Source organism: Pseudophryne corroboree, chromosome 1 (assembly GCF_028390025.1).
Source record: "Pseudophryne corroboree isolate aPseCor3 chromosome 1, aPseCor3.hap2, whole genome shotgun sequence".
In the NCBI taxonomy this organism is placed as follows: Eukaryota; Metazoa; Chordata; class Amphibia; order Anura; family Myobatrachidae; genus Pseudophryne; species Pseudophryne corroboree.
The window spans coordinates 994,098,716-994,118,974 of record NC_086444.1 but is presented as its reverse complement, the minus strand read 5'-3'; the positions used below and the strand labels follow the sequence as shown (position 1 = coordinate 994,118,974).

The window sequence follows — 20,259 nt, the reverse complement described above, 5'->3', positions numbered from 1 at the left end:
GATGCCGTCCCTGCGACAGCGCCGCACCAAGAACCGGGGGACCCCCTTAGCGGGGCCCCGGTTTGTACTCACCACTCTTATCACCTTCCGGCAAAGTTAGGGATGTGCGGCATGCTGCAATTGCATTCGCTAAGGCGCTGTGCCCGCGGTACCACAACCTCTCAGGACGGTGGTCCTACAGCAGGGAAGTGGCTCTGACACCTTACGTAGGCCTACCTCCTCCCCCCCCCCCCCCTTAACTCCCACGGTGCAGGTATGCTGTTTTGCCAAACAGCATACCGAAAATAACAATATTTAAAAAAGGCTGAAGAAAAATCCTCTGGAGCTCCAGAGTATGCATCCTCTCCTGAGGGCACATTTTTCTAAACTGGCTGTGGCAGGGGGCATAGAGGGGAGGAGCCAGCACACTCAGTTGAAGAAATTTAAATAGAAGAAGCAAAGAATGGTATTAATCTGTGTCCAGGGCGCATAAAGAGCTTAAAAAAAGGGTAATAAAACTTAACACATCCCTTGTCAATGGGTATAAGGAATCTTCTCCAAATTGTGCTGGCCTATGAATTCTTTTGTTCAGGCGAATCTTCTCGTTATAAATAACTCCCAGTTCATGTCGAGATAAAAAGAGATAAAAGAGAAAAAATGTGTAGCACCGTTTTCAACAGCCAGAATCGAAATTCCACACAATGAAAGTTTTAAGGGCGTACCCCACTCACACAGAAACAAGTAAGTGGGTTCTCATAAAGGTATCTTTATTGCTGTTTTTGCAATCCCCTCAGGTTAGGTTCACGTAATTAAGCGTGCCTGAATCTCACACCAAATAGGGTACTGTAAACACGTAAGGGTAGCGTCTAAGGCAATTTCAATGCGTACCCTAACTTACACTTTTACTGAGTGAGTTGGGGTACGCACCTGAGGATTTCTGTCGATATAAAGATACCGTTATATGAATGTTCTAGCTTTGCTTTGTGTAAGTTAGGGTACGCATTGAAAACGGTGCTACACATTTTTTCTCTTTTATCTCTTTTCCTTTTTTCCTTTACTTCTATGAAGAAATTTAAAGTCTACCGGCTCCTTTGGACTCCAACTGTACCCCATCGTACTAAGACCCCAGTATCACTTATGGATGCTAGAGAAAGGGGTATTAGTTACACTTCTAACTGTAACACTCATTGTGCAGACGTAGGATTGCATCCTGGCTTCACAAGTAATGGGCCCTACACACTTTTAGTGTGTCTTGACAAAGAAGATCCTAAATCTCTGAAACGCGTTGACCCCGTGAACCAGGAACGCAGGACAGCAGTGAAGAGAAGGCTGGGTGCTCTTTCCATCAGGCTCTTTCCAATTTTATCACATTGATTGATTAAAAGATATCGTTTTTTACCCATTTCGTTTGAGATCAAAGATACATTGATGTGCATGCGGGAATGAAATAATATGTAAGTGTCATCCCATTTTAATACAAGCAGTCTAATGTGGTGCTGATTGAAAGAACCCTTTTTTTGCACGCGAGATAGAAATATAATGTAATTTATTATTTATTATTAACAGGTTCTTATATAGCGCAGCAAATTCCGTTGCGCTTTACAATTAGACACAATGATACAACAAAACTGGGTAATAAACAGTCAAAGGTAGGAAGGCCCTGCTCGCAAGCTTACAATCTATAGGGAAATAGGCATTGATACACAAGGAAAGGCATTATCTATTGCATATTTATCCACCGGTTTGCAAAGGTTCTAGGTGGGTTGCATGATATCACATCACAGCAATGATGAACCCTGGTCAGAAAGAAGGGAAAGTGAAGAAAGAGAAAATATGTGGAGGATATGTGCGGACTGTATAGTGGGGATATAATCGGATAGGAAAGCTTATGAAGGTTGAGTGAGCGGTTCTGGAATGTGATAAGCTAGCCTGTAGAGATGGAGTTTTCAGGGAACGTTTGAAGGTTTGGAGACTAGAGGAGAGTCTTATTGTGTGTGTTAGGGCATTCCACAGAGTGGGTGCAGCCCGAAATCCTGCAATCGTGCATGGGAGCAAGTAATGAGTGTGGATGAGAGACGAAGATCTTGTGAAGATCGGAGAGGTCGGGTTGGGAGATATTTTGAGATGAGCGAAGAGACATTGGTGTAGTATGGTTAATGGCCTTATGTGTGAGTAAAAGTATTTTATATTGAATACGATAGAATACAAGTAACCAATGGAGGGACTGACAGAGTGGATCTGCAGACGATGAACGTCTAGCAAGGAAGATTAGCCTCGCAGCTGTAATATAAGTATAAGGACTGCAGTCTGAGCACTGTGTGTGAGAACAGGGAGCTGGAAATGGAAGTTTCTGGACCTATTGAAGTTGAATATAAAGTTACATTTATTATTCATATGTTATATGTAGGTCTATTTAAAAGCCTACAGTTTTGCCGGGTATAAGATAGTGTACCTGATTGTACCATACATGTAGCGCAGGTTTTTTATATGTTGTTGAACACTTATAGATTTCACTGAAAGATATGAACGATCTCGTTCATTAATGAACGAGATATCATTCATATCTTTCATTGTGTAGGCACCAACCATGAACGATGCGCGGTCCTGTGCTCATTCATTGCTGGTGCCGGCTCGTTCATACCTGCATGCCAATTTGGACAATCTTGTCCATATTAGCGTGCAGGGCTATGAAGCCGGGTGACGGGGGAGTGACGCCGGGTCGTCCGATGGCAGCTCGGTGGCCAGTCGCCGAGTGTGTAGGGCCCTTAAGTGTTTCTCACTACACTACGTTTCTCACTACAGTATAATGGCCTGCAGTTTTATAAATAACTCTTGATACTGAATATAGCTATGGCTGTTGGCTTATGTTTTTTTATGCATGTTCGGGAAAATTAAAATTGAACTGCAAAAAAACAATTAAAAAATTATAGCTGCATTTAAAAATACAGACGTATATAAAACTGAACACATTTATAGCAACCTATTTGCGTTGGGATTAAAGTCAATAAACTATCATGACAATCCTTTAAGTAGGCGTCACAAGCTGTACTCGGTACTATGTAAGAAGCACCCAACAAATTCAGTAAACCGGATAAATACTATGCAATGCCCTGTTTGTCATATAAATTAAAAATAAATGAATATATACAAGTAAATATATGTACACATTTATGTGTAGGTATATATACAATTTAATATACTGAGTATATAATACATATATCTATATTTAAAGATAGATAGAATATCTATATGCAGTCTTGTGTGCATGGTTCCTGTGTGTAAGACATAGCCAGGACAGGACATGTGTGTGTGAGACTGTGCCTGTGTGTGTGTCTCCCCCTCCCCCTCTAGTCTCTTTTAAGACGGGTCCCTGGGCGGCCGTGCGCCGTGTGCTGGAGGCTGCGCTTTGCAGACGCTCCCTGCTCGGGGTGTGCTATTGGCAGTGGGGCGGCTCCGACTCCCTGACGCCAGTGAGACCAGATCAATCCAGGCGGCCGGGAAGAGAGGAGGAGGAGGGCGCCTCACATCCCGGGCTGCTGGAGGCATGCGAGCCGCTCGCTGCAGCGTCCCCCACCGACCAGCGGCGACCCCGTGACTGAGCGTCTGCCTCGGAAGCAGGTAAATGGGCCGTATAGGGGGCTCCGGCCTCTTCTGCCGTCGTGTTATGTGTTCCCCGCCGGACAGGGATCGGGTGTCTCCTCTCCACCTATGTGCCGGGCGGTGATCCGCTCCCCCTATCTCCTGCCCGGCTAAGACTATACCACCCTTCCCTCCCTGTGTCCCAGCGGGACCCGGGCAACACCGAGCTGTGACACCCGACACCCACCCCCTTCCGTTCTCCAGTGAGTCTGCCCCGGGACAACGGAGACTTCTCCCCGTTCAGGATCCTGACGGAGGGAAGGGGCTGCGTAATGGCGCCTGCAGCGCACAGAGGCCCTTGTGTGAGGGGCTCCCTCTGTCCCAGCAGCACAGCGCTCTCTCCCCTCCGCTGTCTCCTGCACTCTGCCTCCCTCACACAGGCCCGAGCAGCACTCCCAGAGTTTCGGGCACTAATGTGTGCGAGTGAGGGGGGCTCTCACAGAGGCCGAAACCGCACTCCCTGTCCCCTCTCCTCCCTCCCTCACTTATACATAGAGCCCGGAGCCGCACTCTGTCCCAAGCCAACCGTACCCCCATCCACCTTTCCTCACCCACTTTGTGCGACCCCCCCCTCTACCCTTATCCACTCAATGCAACCAGAACACTCACTCGGACATCAACCACACATACACACACTTGTTATTGTCCCCCACATTGTCCCCCACATTGCGCCCAATGCGGAACCACTCACGCTGAATGCGTGTGTCCTACCCCAAAATGGCCTGGAGCCGCTCACTCTTGTGTCCTCCACCGACCCAACAGAGCCTGGTCTAGTTGTATCCCCCCCCCCCCCCAGGCTGAAGTCGTTCTGTTATCCCTGCCCAACACCACCTGGTCATAGCCACTCTGCCTGCCTACTCCCTCCCTTCATACCCAGCTTGGACCTCACTGTGGCCCAAATGTGGACGGAGATTCAATTGTTTGAGAAGTCGGGTCGGTGTCTGTTTTTTTCCTAATAGACAGGAAAAAAGACACCCAACTGAGTTTTCAAATATTTGAATTCCCCCCAAAGTGTCTAACTGTGTCATTTTTCAAACACACAGCCCGTGACATGGCAGTTAGGAAGCTGATTGGCTAGTACTTACTTTCTCTCTCTCTCTCTCTCTCTCTCTCTCTCTCTCTCTCTCTCTCTCTCTCTCTCTCTCTCTCTCTCTCTCTCTCTCCACTAAATCACTTTTTAAGGCTTAATAAATTTGGGCCTCTGTCCTTATTTTTAGAATACTTGTTTAAAGTTAGAAAATATGGTGGTAATATTCCCCCATGCTGTTGGAGCCACTTTCTTATCAGGATATCTTAGTACCTCTGTAATGTATAGAAGAACATACAAAAGTGCAGTCACCATTTTCCTGTTGGACAGATGTGTTCGCTCTTCTGTTGCATCAGTCAGGAAGCTGTTTCGGTTTCTCCCTGGAGAAATGTTTGTGAGCTCCTTGGCTGCTGGAGTGTTGGTTACTGTGGAACTCATTTGAGGCCTTTTACTTTTGTGAGATTGTAGACTAGTAATCCTGAGCCGGTCTCCTGAGAGAATTGTTTAAAGGTTGGATAGGGTTACACCTGAGGATGCAGACTGTCCTTGCCTTGGTATCTGACTTCTTTGAATAGAAGACAAGTAACCGCTTAATACTGTGTGATCTTTTTCCCTATATTAAGGTCATGGGTGCTTTTGCAGACTTGTCTGAGCTCACCGTTTGGTTCTAAATGCTTTTGGGTTCGGTGTGTGTGTGTGTTTCTAACATTTACAGATTTGGAAGACTCATTATACAGAGAGAACTTGCTCAATTTTGCCTTTTTAGATTCTACAACCAACACAGATTTTCAAGGAATACAACTGGCTGAAGAACTAAGCAAGAATTGGGTATTTTATCTAAAGTAAAATAAAGCAAAAGCCACACAACTGATCACTTAAGTAAGGCACACATTGTGCATGCAGGAGTACGCAGTTATGAAGCAATTCTGTAATTTACGGAGTCTTAAAGGAACTGCAATGTCCCATGTGGATGATGACAAATGACATCCCGTAATCCTGCAGTGTAAATATTCTGTTAGGTCATAGTCCCAAGTACGTGCCACTTGTTAGTCATTAGTACATGTCAGCAGGCAGAACAGACACCACTAAGGTGTGTTTGGCGTAAATCTGATTTCTGTAATGTAAATGTTTTAATTGGACACTGCTATTTATATACAGCTGTGAGATATGCTGTAGCTCTTGTACAGTTGCATTTTGGTACAGGATCATATGTTTTTGCCACAGCAAAGTTTACAATCTAATTTCCCTCTTAGAAACACAAAAATCATTTAACTATAAAATGTGTGGACTGCTACTAGATCTATGATACAGCTGACCTGTTATTACTGTGGGGGGATTGTAATTAGTTGATCCTTTTTTTTATGTCTTAAGGTGCATACACAATTGCCGTGAAAATGAGCGACGTCGCTTATTTTCTACCTTCCTGAGACATTGCTCATTTTCTCGGCAAGTGTGTATGCCGCTGCCGACCAGCGATTCGCAGGTTGCTAACGACCCTCGCTGTTGGCCGTGCAGGTAGCTCAATTTGGACTGTCATCCAAGAGCTGCCGGCCCGGCCGCTGCTTGACGTCACTGAGCTATATGAACGTCAGATCGCTCAGGGTGTATGCACGTCCGCTGGCCAGGGAGGGGAAACACTAGGCGACGTCGCTCGTAGAGCACGTCGCCTAGTGTGTATCCACCTTAAGTGGCTGCTTTTATTTTTTCTATTTGGTTTTATTAAAATATTTGAAGATTAGTTTTGCATTAGAAATAATGTGAGTGCCCATTTTAGGTTGCATCTCAGGAGGCTGAGAGCTGAAATGTGTCCCCCGGCTACATGCGCACCCCCATGTGGAGTAACTAAATTGAATTGCTCTGTTGAGAACCATCTAGTGGCAGTCTGAGCAACTAACAGTTGAATTACCCCCCCCCCCCCCCCCCAGTATTGAATATTGGCACACTTGTAGTATTCAGTTAGGTGTTGGACACATTATGGAAGCTTCAAACTATAGCCATTGCCAACACTCCTTGTAGGATATCTGATTTTCCTGTTCAAAAATAATCTATATTCAGTAAAAATTTATTGGAGTATTTATTTACCAAATTAGGGGATATTGCCGATTTAAGACTTGGGGCAGTTGCAATCCAAAATCTATTGGATTAAGAGGGTCTGGCCAAAGATTAGATTCAAAAATAGTTCAGTAGGTTTTTTACTCCTGGATTCTTTGGGATCAATTCAATACAATGGGGTAAATTCAATTTGCCGACAATTCTGCTCATGTTCTCCCGGACTTAACAGGTTGATTTGTCAGGAGAATGGGCATTCTCCGACTTAACTCCTCAGCGCGATGCTGATTCCTGACCGAATCAGTCGCGCGCCAGCACTTATGTCGGATTCCCTCTCGCACCCCCGACAATTAAGTGTCCCTTGGTGCTGTATTGAATAGCGTCGGGTGCTAATTCCCGGCGCTATTCAACTGTTGGCAAATTTAATTGACTCCAATGCGAGTTGAATAGCGCTGGGAATTAGCTCCCGGGGCTTTTCAATAAAACGCAATGGTAAGTCTGAGAATTCCCGTTCCCCCGGACTAAACAGGGTGTTTTGTCGGGGGAACAGGCATTCTCTGACTTAATTGCTCAGCGCGATGCTGTTTCTGCCACGTTAAGTTTAATTGTTCCGTTCAGGTGTGAGTGCCGTTGCATTATTTTTTTTTATTTTTTTATTTCCTTGGTAGATAACCACTAATTGGCTGAAAGCACATGGTGTCTGAATTAGAAGAATAATTTACAGCAAAATTGGTTTGATTGCATTCATCCAAAAACTGTTGGACCAGTGAACCTTTGATGTAAGACTATATATATATATATATATATATATATATATATATATATATATATATATATATATATATATATATATATATATATATATATATATATATATATATATATATATATATATATATATATATATATATATATATTTGGGATTCAGCTTTGCGCCACCTTGTGAAATAACTTGTATTATCCCTTTGGGTACACGCCTAAAGATTTATCTGTCCAATCTGTCTGGTGAGAACAAAAACTGGTAATATATGGGAGCAAATGATAATCCACTGTATGCTGGAAAACTGACACAAATTATTGTTGAGATAAATTTGATAAATCAAACTAATTCAACTAGACTGGCTAGTTTAAACCAATTATATATATATATATATATATATATATATATATATATATATATATATATATATATATATATTATTATTATATTTTTTTTCTTTTTTTTTCTTTATATAAACACTTTACTGTGACTTTAAAAGAAACAACCCAAACCTATTATAAGGGATTCTCCCTGGTGGTATTCCAAATTCTTGTTGCTTGTGGTCTTCATTTGGGTAAGCTGAATCAATGCAGTAAATTCACACACATAAGAGAAATAGGAAGGGTAAACCAGATCATAGAGGTACTAAATCTACCAAGCATCAGCGAAGACTCTACAAACTCCTCCCCTACCCATCCTATAAGACAGGAGAAAACTACAACTAACATTCTCAATGTGAAAGGGTAAGCAACTCCCAACACGTTAGAGGGAATACACAAAAGAAACACCCCATGGTTTAAACTTCTTCATGCTTATTTCAATTCAAAAACTTTAGTCCTATTGAGATGTCTGAGTGTACTTTGTATGATTTTATTGGGTGGGCTTGAATAGTGCCGGGAATTAGCTCCCGGTGCTTTTCACTTCAGCGCGATGTGACAGCCGATGAGAGGACTTCTTCTCGCACCCCTGGAGGAGTGCGAGCAGAAATCCAACAAGTGCTGGTAAGATGCTGATTTCTGCCCTTAGTGCAGCAGAAACGGCATCATGCCTGGCACTTTAGTCGGAGAATGCTGATTCTCACAACAAAACACCCAGTTTAGTCAGGGAATTGGCCTTCTCAGCCATGACAGTGCACTAAATTGAATAGCACGGGAGCTAATTCCTGCCACTATTCAATCTGCACTGAATTGAATTGAGCCCATTGAAAGGTTTCACATAAATCATGTCAAAGCCTAATAAAGTTGGAATGTTAGTGTTAGCATTAAAACATGGTTGATCAAGGGTTTTAATACATAGCGATGGTTCACAGTATTAATACAATAAGCAGGATTCTGCTATTTGTCATTTAAACATTTAATGCAAAAATACCTGGTTAAAATTAAAAATTTTTTTTTTTTTTTTAATCAAAACCCTTGATTGAACCAATTTTATGAGTGACCATTGTCTGTTTTCCAGTGTTGAGGAGCAAATGGTCGACTGCTATTTGCTCCCATACATTACCAGATTTTTGTTCCCACCAGACAGATACATTTTCACATGTGTACTCTGTCTGATTTGTGTGCTTGGGACAGAATTGGTCCATTTAGAAAGGACTACTGAGGCCAAATGTATTGTGTTCTAAGATTGTTCTTATTTCGTGTCAAAACCAGGTTCCTTTTTCACTAAAAGTAATTGCTACTTTTGAAATTGCCACCTCTGCAATTTCTGACCTTGTTACAGTTAGCAATTGGTCTTGTTAGAAGGCATCTAAACTTAAGGGCCATACACACTAGACGATATAGTCGGCAGATGTGAAGGATATATCGGTCACATCGTCTAGTGTGTGTGGTCCTGCAATCAACGATGCGTGCACCTGCGCTCGTTGATTGCAGGTTGGCGGTCACCCCTGCAGCATGCTCAATGTGAGCAGTGTCACTTGTGACATCGCTCCTCACAGCACGTCGTCTGTAAGTTGCCGCGATGAGCGATGTTCACGATGTGACATTGCTCACCTCCCCTGCAGCGGCTCCTTTCTTGCTGAGCCGCTGATGGAAGCCGCTGAGCCTCTTTATTAATTTCTCCCACTGCCCCACCAATGAAGATTTTTTTTTCACCCACTGTGCCACCAACTTAATAAAAAAAATTATAATTACAATGGGGTCATAAATGTATATATATGTGTGTGTGTATATATATGTGTGTGTGTATATATATGTGTGTGTGTGTATATATGTGTGTGTGTATATATGTGTGTATATATGTGTGTATATGTATATATGTGTGTGTATATGTGTGTGTGTGTATGTATATATATATATATATATATATATATATATATATATATATATATATATATATATATATATATATATATATATATATATATATATAATCATTGAAAATTTTTATTTTTTTATATGTATGCGCATTATACCAGCCTATGAGATTTGTGGTGTTTAAGTTGGTGTCACAGTGGAAATATAATTGGTGGGGCAGTGGGTGGAAAGAAACTCCAATAATTCCCCCTTCTACAGCCCTGCCCACACACGCAGAAATGCCTCTCCAATATTTAAAATATGTAATATACCTTTCACACTGCCTGAAGCGGGTCGCACCCGGGAGCCTGACTCGGGAGTTCCCAGGGTGCCACCCGCCTCAGGCACCTTTCACACAGCAGTTAGCAGCCTGGCATATTGCCGGGTTGCTGATTTTAGTGGGGGCGACACTTGGCGATCAGATGATCTCTAAGTGCCGCCCGTACATAGAGAGTGAACGGGAAATGGGTCGCATTGACCCGGCTCCTGTTTACACCACACACTGAGTCGTGTTGAACACGTGTTCAGCCCTGCTCAAGAGCAGGGTTGAAATACCGGGTCACTCGACCCAGTACTTTAACCCTGGACCCCTTTCACACTGCACATGACTATGGGTTTTGCGCGTTCGTGTGCCAAAAACCCGTGTTAAGGGGTGCTGGTGTGAAGTCGGCGAATGCTCATTCTCCCGGACTTGACAAGTTGATTTGTTGGGAGAACGGGCGTTCTCCGACTTAACTCCCCGGCGCGATGCGGATTCCCGACGGAATCAGCCTCGCGCCGGCCGCGCGTCAGCACTTTTGTCGGATTTACTCTCTCATCCCCTGGGGGTGAGAGAAGAATTCCCGACAAATGAGTGTCACTTGACGCTGTATTGAATAGCACTGGGAGCTAATTCAACTGTCGGAGAATTGAATCGACCCCATTGTTTCTAGTGTGTAGGTCCTTTAAGGCTGTGTACACATGGTGCGATATTTCTTTTGATTTTGACTCTAGCCAAAATCATAAGAAAATAATAGTACATATCGCACAGTGTGTTTTAGTTTCTCTAACGTCCTAGTGGATGCTGGGGACTCCGTAAGGACCATGGGGAATAGACGGGCTCCGCAGGAGACAGGGCACTTTAAGAAAGAATTTGGTTTCTGGTGTGCTCTGGCTCCTCCCTCTATGTCCCTCCTCCAGACCTCAGTTTGAATCTGTGCCCGGACGAGCTGGGTGCTGTTTAGTGAGGTCTCCTGAGCTTGCTATAAGAAAGTATTTTGTTAGGTTTTTTTATTTTCAGGGAGATCTGCTGGCAACAGACTCCCTGCATCGTGGGACTGAGGGGAGAGAAGCAGCCCTACTCTCTGAAGATAGGTCCTGCTTCTTAGGCTACTGGACACCATTAGCTCCAGAGGGATCGTACACAGGATCTCACCCTTTGTCGTCCGATCCTGGAGCCGCGCCGCTGTCCCCCTCGCAAAGCCGGAAGACAGAAGCCGAGTGAAAGAAGCAAGAAGACTTCAAAATCGGCGGCAGAAGACTCCAGTCTTCAAACTGAGGTAGCGCACAGCACTGCAGCTGTGTGCCATTGCTCCCACACTACACCCACATACTCTGGTCACTGTAGGGTGCAGGGCGCAGAGGGGGGGGGACTCCCTGGGCGGCAATTAGGACCTCTTGGCAAAAGTTGGGCATATATACAGTTGGGCACTGTATATATGCATGAGCCCCCGCCATTATATTGTACAGAAACGCGGGACAGAAGCCCGCCGCTGAGAGGGCGGGGCTTCTTCCTCAGCACTCACCAGCGCCATTTTTTCTCCACAGCTCCGCTGAGAGAAAGCTCCCCAGGCTCTCCCCTGCAGATTCACGGTAGAAGAGGGTAAAAAGAGAGGTGGGGGCACATAAATTAGGCGCAAAAACATAATTTCTCTGACGTCCTAGTGGATGCTGGGACTCCGTAAGGACCATGGGGATATAGCGGCTCCGCAGGAGACAGGGCACAAAATAAAAGCTTAAGGATCAGGTGGTGTGCACTGGCTCCTCCCCCTATGACCCTCCTCCAAGCCTCAGTTAGATTTTTGTGCCCGGCCGAGAAGGGTGCTATCTAGGTGGCTCTCCTGAGCTGCTTAGAATAAAAGTTTAGTTAGGTTTTTTTATTTTCAGTGAGTCCTGCTGGCAACAGGCTCACTGCATCGTGGGACTAAGGGGAGAAGAAACGGACTCACCTGAGTGCAGAGTGGATCGGGTTTCTTAGGCTACTGGACACTAGCTCCAGAGGGACGATCACAGGTTCAGCCTGGATGGGTCACCGGAGCCGCGCCGCCGTCCCCCTTACAGAGCCAGAAGAGACGAAGAGGTCCGGTGAAATCGGCGGCAGAAGACATCCTGTCTTCAGACTAAGGTAGCGCACAGCACCGCAGCTGTGCGCCATTGCTCTCAGCACACTTCACACTCCGGTCACTGAGGGTGCAGGGCGCTGGGGGGGGAGCGCCCTGAGACGCAATATAACAGAATACCTTAGGTGGCAAAACAGAATACATCACATATAGCTCCTGGGCTATATGGATGTATTTTAATCCCCTGCCATTTTACACAAAAAAGCGGGAGATAAGGACGTCGTGAATGGGCGGAGCCTATCTCCTCAGCACACAAGCGCCATTTTCCCTCACAGCTCCGCTGGAAGGACGGCTCCCTGACTCTCCCCTGCAGTCCTGCTTCAGAATCAGGGTAAAAAAGAGAAGGGGGGGCATTGTTGGCAGCAAATAACAATAATTAACAGCAGCTATAAGGGAATAACACTTATATAAGGTTATCCCTGTGTGTGTGTGTGTATGTATATATATATATATATATATATATCTATATATAGCTAGCTAGCGCTGGGTGTGTGCTGGCAGACTCTCCCTCTGTCTCTCCAAAGGGCTAAGTGGGGTCCTGTCCTCTATCAGAGCATTCCCGGTGTGTGTGTGCTGTGTCGGTACGCGTGTGTCGACATGTATGAGGAGGAAAATTATGTGGAGGCGGAGCAGTTGCCTGCGTTGGTGATGTCACCCCCTAGGGAGTCGACACCTGACTGGATGATTGTATTTAAACAATTAAGTGATAATGTCAGCAATTTGCAAAAAACTGTTGACGACATGAGACAGCCGGCAAATCAGTTAGTGCCTGTCCAGGCGTCTCAGACACCGTCAGGGGCGCTAAAACGCCCGTTACCTCAGTGGGTCGACACAGACCCTGACACAGATACTGAGTCTAGTGTCGACGGTGACGAGACAAACGTAATGTCCAGTAGGGCCACACGTTACATGATCACGGCAATGAAAGAGGCATTGAACCTTTCTGACACTACAAGTACCACAAAGAAGGGTATTATGTGGGGTGAGAAAAAACTACCAATATTTTTTCCTGAGTCAGAGGAAATAAATGAGGTGTGTGAAAAAGCGTGGGTTTCTCCCGATAAAAAACAGCTAATTTCTAAAAAACTATTAGCATTATATCCTTTCCCGCCAGAGGTTAGGGCGCGTTGGGAAACACCCCCTAGGGTAGATAAGGCGCTCACACGTTTATCTAAACAAGTAGCGTTACCGTCTCCTGATACGGCTACCCTCAAAGAACCAGCTGATAGAAGGCTGGAAAATATCCTAAAAAGTATATACACACATACTGGTGTTATACTGCGACCAGCAATCGCCTCAGCCTGGATGTGCAGTGCTGGAGTCGCATGGTCGGATTCCCTGACTGAGAATATTGATACCCTGGATAGGGACAATATTTTGTTAACTATAGAACATTTAAAGGATGCATTATTATATATGCGTGATGCACAGAGGGATATTTGCACCCTGGCATCAAGAGTAAGTGCTATGTCCATCTCTGCCAGAAGAGCGTTGTGGACGCGACAGTGGTCAGGGGATGCGGATTCCAAACGGCACATGGAAGTATTGCCGTATAAAGGGGAGGAGTTATTTGGGGCTGGTCTATCGGACCTGGTGGCAACGGCTGGAAAATCCTCCTTTTTACCCCAGGTCACTCCACATCAGCAGAAAAAGACACCGTCTTTTCAATCTCAGTCCTTTCGTTCCCATAAGTACAAGCGAGCAAAAGGCCACTCCTTTCTGCCCCGGGGCAGAGGAAGAGGAAAAAGACTGCACCATGCAGCCGCTTCCCAAGAGCAGAAGCCCTCCCCTGCTTCTGCCAAGTCTTCAGCATGACGCTGGGGCTTTACAAGCAGACTCAGATATGGTGGGGGCCCGTCTCAAAAATTTCAACGCGCAGTGGGCTCACTCGCAAGTGGATCCCTGGATTCTACAGGTAGTATCACAGGGGTACAAACTGGAATTCGAGGCGTTTCCCCCTCATCGTTTCCTGAAGTCTGCTTTACCAAAGTCTCCCTCCGACAGGGAGGCAGTTCTAGAAGCCATTCACAAGCTGTATTCCCAGCAGGTGATAATCAAGGTACCCCTCCTGCAACAAGGAAAGGGGTATTATTCCACGCTGTTTGTGGTACCGAAGCCGGACGGCTCGGTGAGACCAATTTTAAATCTGAAATCCTTGAACACTTACATAAAAAGGTTCAAATTCAAGATGGAGTCACTCAGAGCAGTGATAGCGAACCTGGAAGAAGGGGACTATATGGTGTCTCTGGACATCAAAGATGCTTATCTCCACGTCCCGATATACCCTTCTCACCAAGGGTACCTCAGGTTTGTAGTACTAAACTGTCATTATCAGTTTCAGACGCTGCCGTTTGGATTGTCCACGGCACCTCGGGTCTTTACCAAGGTAATGGCCGAAATGATGATTCTTCTACGAAGAAAAGGCATTTCAATTATCCCTTACTTGGACGATCTCCTGATAAGGGCAAGATCCAGGGAACAGTTAGAAGTCGGAGTAGCACTATCTCAGGTAGTGTTACGTCAGCACGGGTGGATTCTAAATATTCCAAAATCGCAGCTGATTCCAACGACACGTCTACTGTTCCTAGGAATGATTCTGGACACAGTCCAGAAGAAGGTGTTTCTCCCGGAGGAGAAGGCCAGGGAGTTATCCGAGCTAGTCAGGAACCTCCTAAAACCAGGACAGGTCTCAGTGCATCAGTGCACGAGGGTCCTGGGGAAAATGGTGGCTTCTTACGAAGCGATTCCATTCGGAAGATTCCATGCAAGAACATTTCAGTGGGATCTACTGGACAAATGGTCCGGATCGCATCTGCAGATGCATCAGCGGATAACCCTGTCGCCAAGGACAAGGGTGTCTCTCCTGTGGTGGCTGCAGAGTGCTCATCTACTAGAGGTCCGCAGATTTGGCATTCAGGATTGGATCCTGGTAACCACGGATGCCAGCCTGAGAGGCTGGGGAGCAGTCACACAGGGAAGGAATTTCCAGGGCCTGTGGTCAAGCTTGGAAACGTCTCTTCATATAAACATTCTGGAACTAAGGGCCATTTACAATGCCCTAAGTCAAGCAAAACCTCTGCTTCAGGGTCAGGCGGTGTTGATCCAATCGGACAACATCACGTCAGTCGCCCACGTAAACAGACAGGGCGGCACGAGAAGCAGGAGGGCAATGGCAGAAGCTGCAGGGATTCTTCGCTGGGCGGAAAATCATGTGATAGCACGGTCAGCAGTATTCATTCCGGGAGTGGACAACTGGGAAGCAGACTTCCTCAGCAGACACGACCTTCACCCGGGAGAGTGGGGACTTCACCCAGAAGTCTTCCACCTGATTGTAAACCGTTGGGAAAAACCAAAGGTGGACATGATGGCGTCACGTCTAAACTAAAAACTGGACAGAGATTGCGCCAGGTCAAGGGACCCTCAGGCAATAGCAGTGGACGCTCTGGTAACGCCGTGGGTGTACCAGTCAGTGTATGTGTTCCCTCCTCTGCCTCTCATACCAAAAGTACTGAGAATCATAAGAAGGAGAGGAGTAAGAACTATACTCGTGGTTCCGGATTGGCCAAGACGGACTTGGTACCCGGAACTTCAAGAGATGCTCACGGACGAACCGTGGCCTCTACCTCTAAGAAAGGACCTGCTACTGCAGGGGCCTTGTCTGTTCCAAGACTTACCGCGGCTGCGTTTGACGGCATGGCGGTTGAACGCCGGATCCTGAGGGAAAAAGGCATTCCAGAAGAAGTCATCCCTACTCTGGTCAAAGCCAGGAAGGACGTAACCGCAAAACATTATCACCGCATTTGGCGTAAATATGTTGCGTGGTGTGAGGCCAAGAAGGACCCTACAGAGGAATTTCAAGAAAGAACTGGCTTCAGTACCTGAAGTTCAGACATTTGTAAAAGGGGTGCTGCACATACAGCCTCCTTTTGTGCCTCCAGTGGCACCTTGGGATCTCAATGTGGTGTTGAGTTTTCTAAAGTCACATTGGTTTGAACCACTTTCCACTGTGGACTTAAAATATCTCACATGGAAGGTGTCGATGCTGTTAGCCTTGGCTTCAGCCAGGCGTGTGTCAGAATTGGCGGCTTTATCATATAAAAGCCCTTACTTGATATTTCATTCTGACAGGGCGGAATTGAGGACTCGTCCTCAATTTCTACCTAAGGTGGTTTCTGCATTTCACATGAACCAACCTATTGTGGTACCTGCGGCTACCAGGGACTTAGAGGACTCTAAGTTGCTTGACGTTGTCAGGGCCTTGAAAATATATGTTTCCGGGACGGCTGGAGTCAGAAAATCTGACTCGCTGTTTATCCTGTATGCACCCAACAAGCTGGGTGCTCCTGCTTCTAAGCAGACGATTGCTCGTTGGATTTGTAGTACAATACAGCTTGCACATTCTGTGGCAGGATTGCCACAGCCAAAATCAGTAAAAGCCCATTCCACAAGGAAGGTGGGCTCATCTTGGGCGGCTGCCCGAGGGGTCTCTGCTTTACAACTTTGCCGAGCAGCTACTTGGTCAGGGGCAAACACGTTTGCTAAATTCTACAAATTTGATACCCTGGCTGAGGAGGACCTGGAGTTCTCTCATTCGGTGCTGCAGAGTCATCCGCACTCTCCCGCCCGTTTGGGAGCTTTGGTATAATCCCCATGGTCCTTACGGAGTCCCAGCATCCACTAGGACGTCAGAGAAAATTAGATTTTACTTACCGATAAATCTATTTCTCGTAGTCCGTAGTGGATGCTGGGCGCCCATCCCTAGTGCGGATTGTCTGCAATACTTGTATATAGTTATTGTTACAAAAATTCGGGTTATTGTTGTGAGCCATCTTTTCAGAGGCTCCGTTGCGTTTATCATACTGTTAACTGGGTTCAGATCACAAGTTGTACGGTGTGATTGGTGTGGCTGGTATGAGTCTTACCCGGGATTCAATATCCTTCCTTATTATGTACGCTCGTCCGGGCACAGTATCCTAACTGAGGCTTGGAGGAGGGTCATAGGGGGAGGAGCCAGTGCACACCACCTGATCCTTAAGCTTTTATTTTGTGCCCTGTCTCCTGCGGAGCCGCTATATCCCCATGGTCCTTACGGAGTCCCAGCATCCACTACGGACTACGAGAAATAGATTTATCGGTAAGTAAAATCTTATTATACAGCAGCTACTGGGTCAACACTAAGTTACTGTGTGATTCCTGGGACATATAGCGCTGGGGTGTGTGCTGGCATACTCTGTCTCTCCAAAGGGCCTTGTGGGGGAACTGTCTTCAAAAAGAGCATCCCCTGTGTGTGTGGTGTCGGTACGCTTGTGTCGACATGTTTGACGAGGAAGGCTATGTGGAAGCAGAGCAGGAGCAAATGAATGTGGTGTCTCCGCCGACGGCGCCGACACCTGATTGGATGGATATGTGGAAGGTTTTAAATGATAATGTTAATTCCTTGCATAAAAGGTTGGATAAAGCTGAAACCTTAGGACAGTCGGGGTCTCAGCCCATGCCTGATCCTATGTCGCAGAGGCCGTCAGGGTCTCAGAAGCGCCCACTATCCCAAATTGTTGACACACATACCGACGCAAATTCTGACTCCAGTGTCGATTACGATGATGCAAAGTTACAGCCTAAATTGGCTAAAGCCATCCGTTATATGATTATAGCAATGAAGGAGGTGTTGCACATCAGAGGAAACCCCAGTCCCTAACAAGAGGGTTCATATGTATGGGGAAAAAAGGCAGGTGGTGACCTTTCCCCCTTCACACGAGCTAAATGAGTTATGTGAAAAAGCTTGGGAATCTCCAGATAAAAAAACTGTAGATTTCCAAACGGATGCTTATGGCGTATCCTTTCCCGCCAACGGACAGGTTACGCTGGGAATCCTCCCCTAGGGTGGACAAAGCTCTAACACGCTTATCCAAGAGGGTAACCCTGCCGTCACAGGATACGGCCACCCTAAAAGATGCTGCGGATAGAAAGCACATTCAGGTACCTTACTAAGGCCGGCAATTGCGTCGGTCTGGGTATGTAGTGCTGTAGCAGCATGGACGGATTCCTTATCTGAGGAACTTGATACCTTGGACAAGGATACTATATTGATGACCCTGGGGCATATAAAAGACTCTGTCCTATATATGAGAGATGCTCAAAGAGACATTAGCCTACTGGGCTCTAGAATAAATGCTATGTCGATTCCTGCCAGAAGGGTCCTGTGGACTCGGCAATGGACAGGTGATGCCGACTCAAAAAGGCACATGGAGGTTTTACCTTACAAGGGTGAGAAATTGTTTGGGGAGGGTTTCTCGGACCTAGTCTCCACAGCTACTGCTGGAAAGTCAAATTTTTTGCCATATGTTCCCTCACAACCTAAGAAAGCACCGTATTACCAAATGCAGTCCTTTCGTTCACAAAAAGGCAAGAAAGTCCGAGGTGCGTCCTTTCTTGCCAGAGGCAGGGGCAGAGGAAAGAAGCTGCACAACACAGCTAGTTCCCAGGAACAGAAGTCCTTCCCGGCCTCTACAAAATCCACCGCATGACGCTGGGGCTCCACAGACGGAGCTAGGCCCGGTGGGGGTGCGTCTCCGAAATTTCAGCCACAAGTGGGTTAACTCCCAGGTGGATCCCTGGACAATAGAGATTGTGTCTCAGGGATACAAGCTGGAATTCGAGGAGATGCCCCCTCACCGTTACCTCAAATCGGCCCTACCAGCTTCCCCTTTAGAGAGGGAAATAGTGTTAGCTGCAATTCACAAATTGTATCTTCAGCAGGTGGTGGTCAAGGTTCCCCTCCTTCAACAAGGAAAGGGTTATTATTTGACCATGTTTGTGGTACCGAAATCGGACGGTTCGGTCAGACCCATATTGAATTTAAAATCCCTGAACATATACCTGAAAAGGTTCAAGTTCAAGATGGAATCGCTCAGAGCGGTCATCGCAAGCCTGGAAGGGGGGGATTTTTTGGTGTCTCTGGACATAAAGGATGCACCCCTTCATGTCCCCATTTATCCACCTCATCAGGCGTACCTCAGATTTGTGGTACAGGATTGTCATTACCGATTCCAGACGTTGCCGTTTGGTCTCTCCACGGCACCGAGAATATTTACCAAGGTAATGGCGGAAATGATGGTGCTCCTGCGAAAGCAAGGGGTCACAATTATCCCATACTTGGACGATCTCCTCATAAAGGCGAGGTCCAGAGAGCAGTTGCTGATCAGCGTAGCACGCTCTCGGGAAGTCTTACAACAGCAGTTGATTCCTATGACTTGTCTGACCTTCCTGGGCATGATTCTGGACACAGACCAGAAGAGGGTTTATCTCCCGATGGAGAAGGCTCAGGAGCTCATGACACTGGTCAGAGACCTATTAAAACCAAAACAGGTGTCGGTGCATCACTGCACGCGAGTCCTGGGAAAGATGGTGGCATCATACAAGGCTATTCCCTTCGGCAGGTTCCATGCGAGGACCTTTCAATGGGATCTGTTGGACAAGTGGTCCGGATCACATCTTCAGATGCATCGGCTGATCACCCTATCCCCCAGGGCCAGGGTGTCTCTCCTGTGGTGGCTGCAGAGTGCTCACCTTCTCGAGGGCCGCAGATTCGGCATTCAGGACTGGGTCCTGGTGACCACGGATGCAAGCCTCCGAGGGTGGGGGGCAGTCACACAGGGAAGAAATTTCCAAGGGCTGTGGTCAAGGCAAGAGACTTGCCTTCACATCAATATCCTGGAACTAAGGGCCATATACAACGCCCTACGTCAAGCGGAGACCCTGCTTCGCGACCAATCGGTTCTGAGTCAGTCAGACAACATCACCGCAGTGGCTCATGTAAACCGCCAAGGCGGCATAAGGAGCAGGGTGGCGATGGCGGAAGCCACCAGAATTCTTCGCTGGGCGGAGAATCACATAAGCGCACTGTCAGCAGTGTTCATTCCGGGACTGGACAACTGGGAAGCAGACTTCCTCAGCAGGCACGGCCTCCACCCGGGAGAGTGGGGACTTCATCAAGAAGTCTTCACGCAGTTTACAAATCGATGGGAATTGCCACAGGTGGACATGATGGCATCCCGCCTCAACAAAAAGCTACAGAGGTATTGCGCCAGGTCAAGAGACCCTCAGGCGATAGCTGTAGACGCACTAGTGACACCG

General features: G+C 46.5%; 1 protein-coding gene across 1 annotated transcript in view; it reads left to right on the top strand.

Moving 5' to 3' along the window:
* The first annotated feature begins 3,330 nt into the window (after positions 1-3,330).
* Positions 3,331-20,259, top strand: part of SMAD1 (SMAD family member 1) — a 152,395-nt gene continuing 135,466 nt past the window's right edge. The window contains exon 1 of the mRNA XM_063920604.1: positions 3,331-3,597. The gene's annotated coding sequence lies outside the window, so the exon portion shown is untranslated. The remainder of the gene's footprint in view (positions 3,598-20,259) is intronic.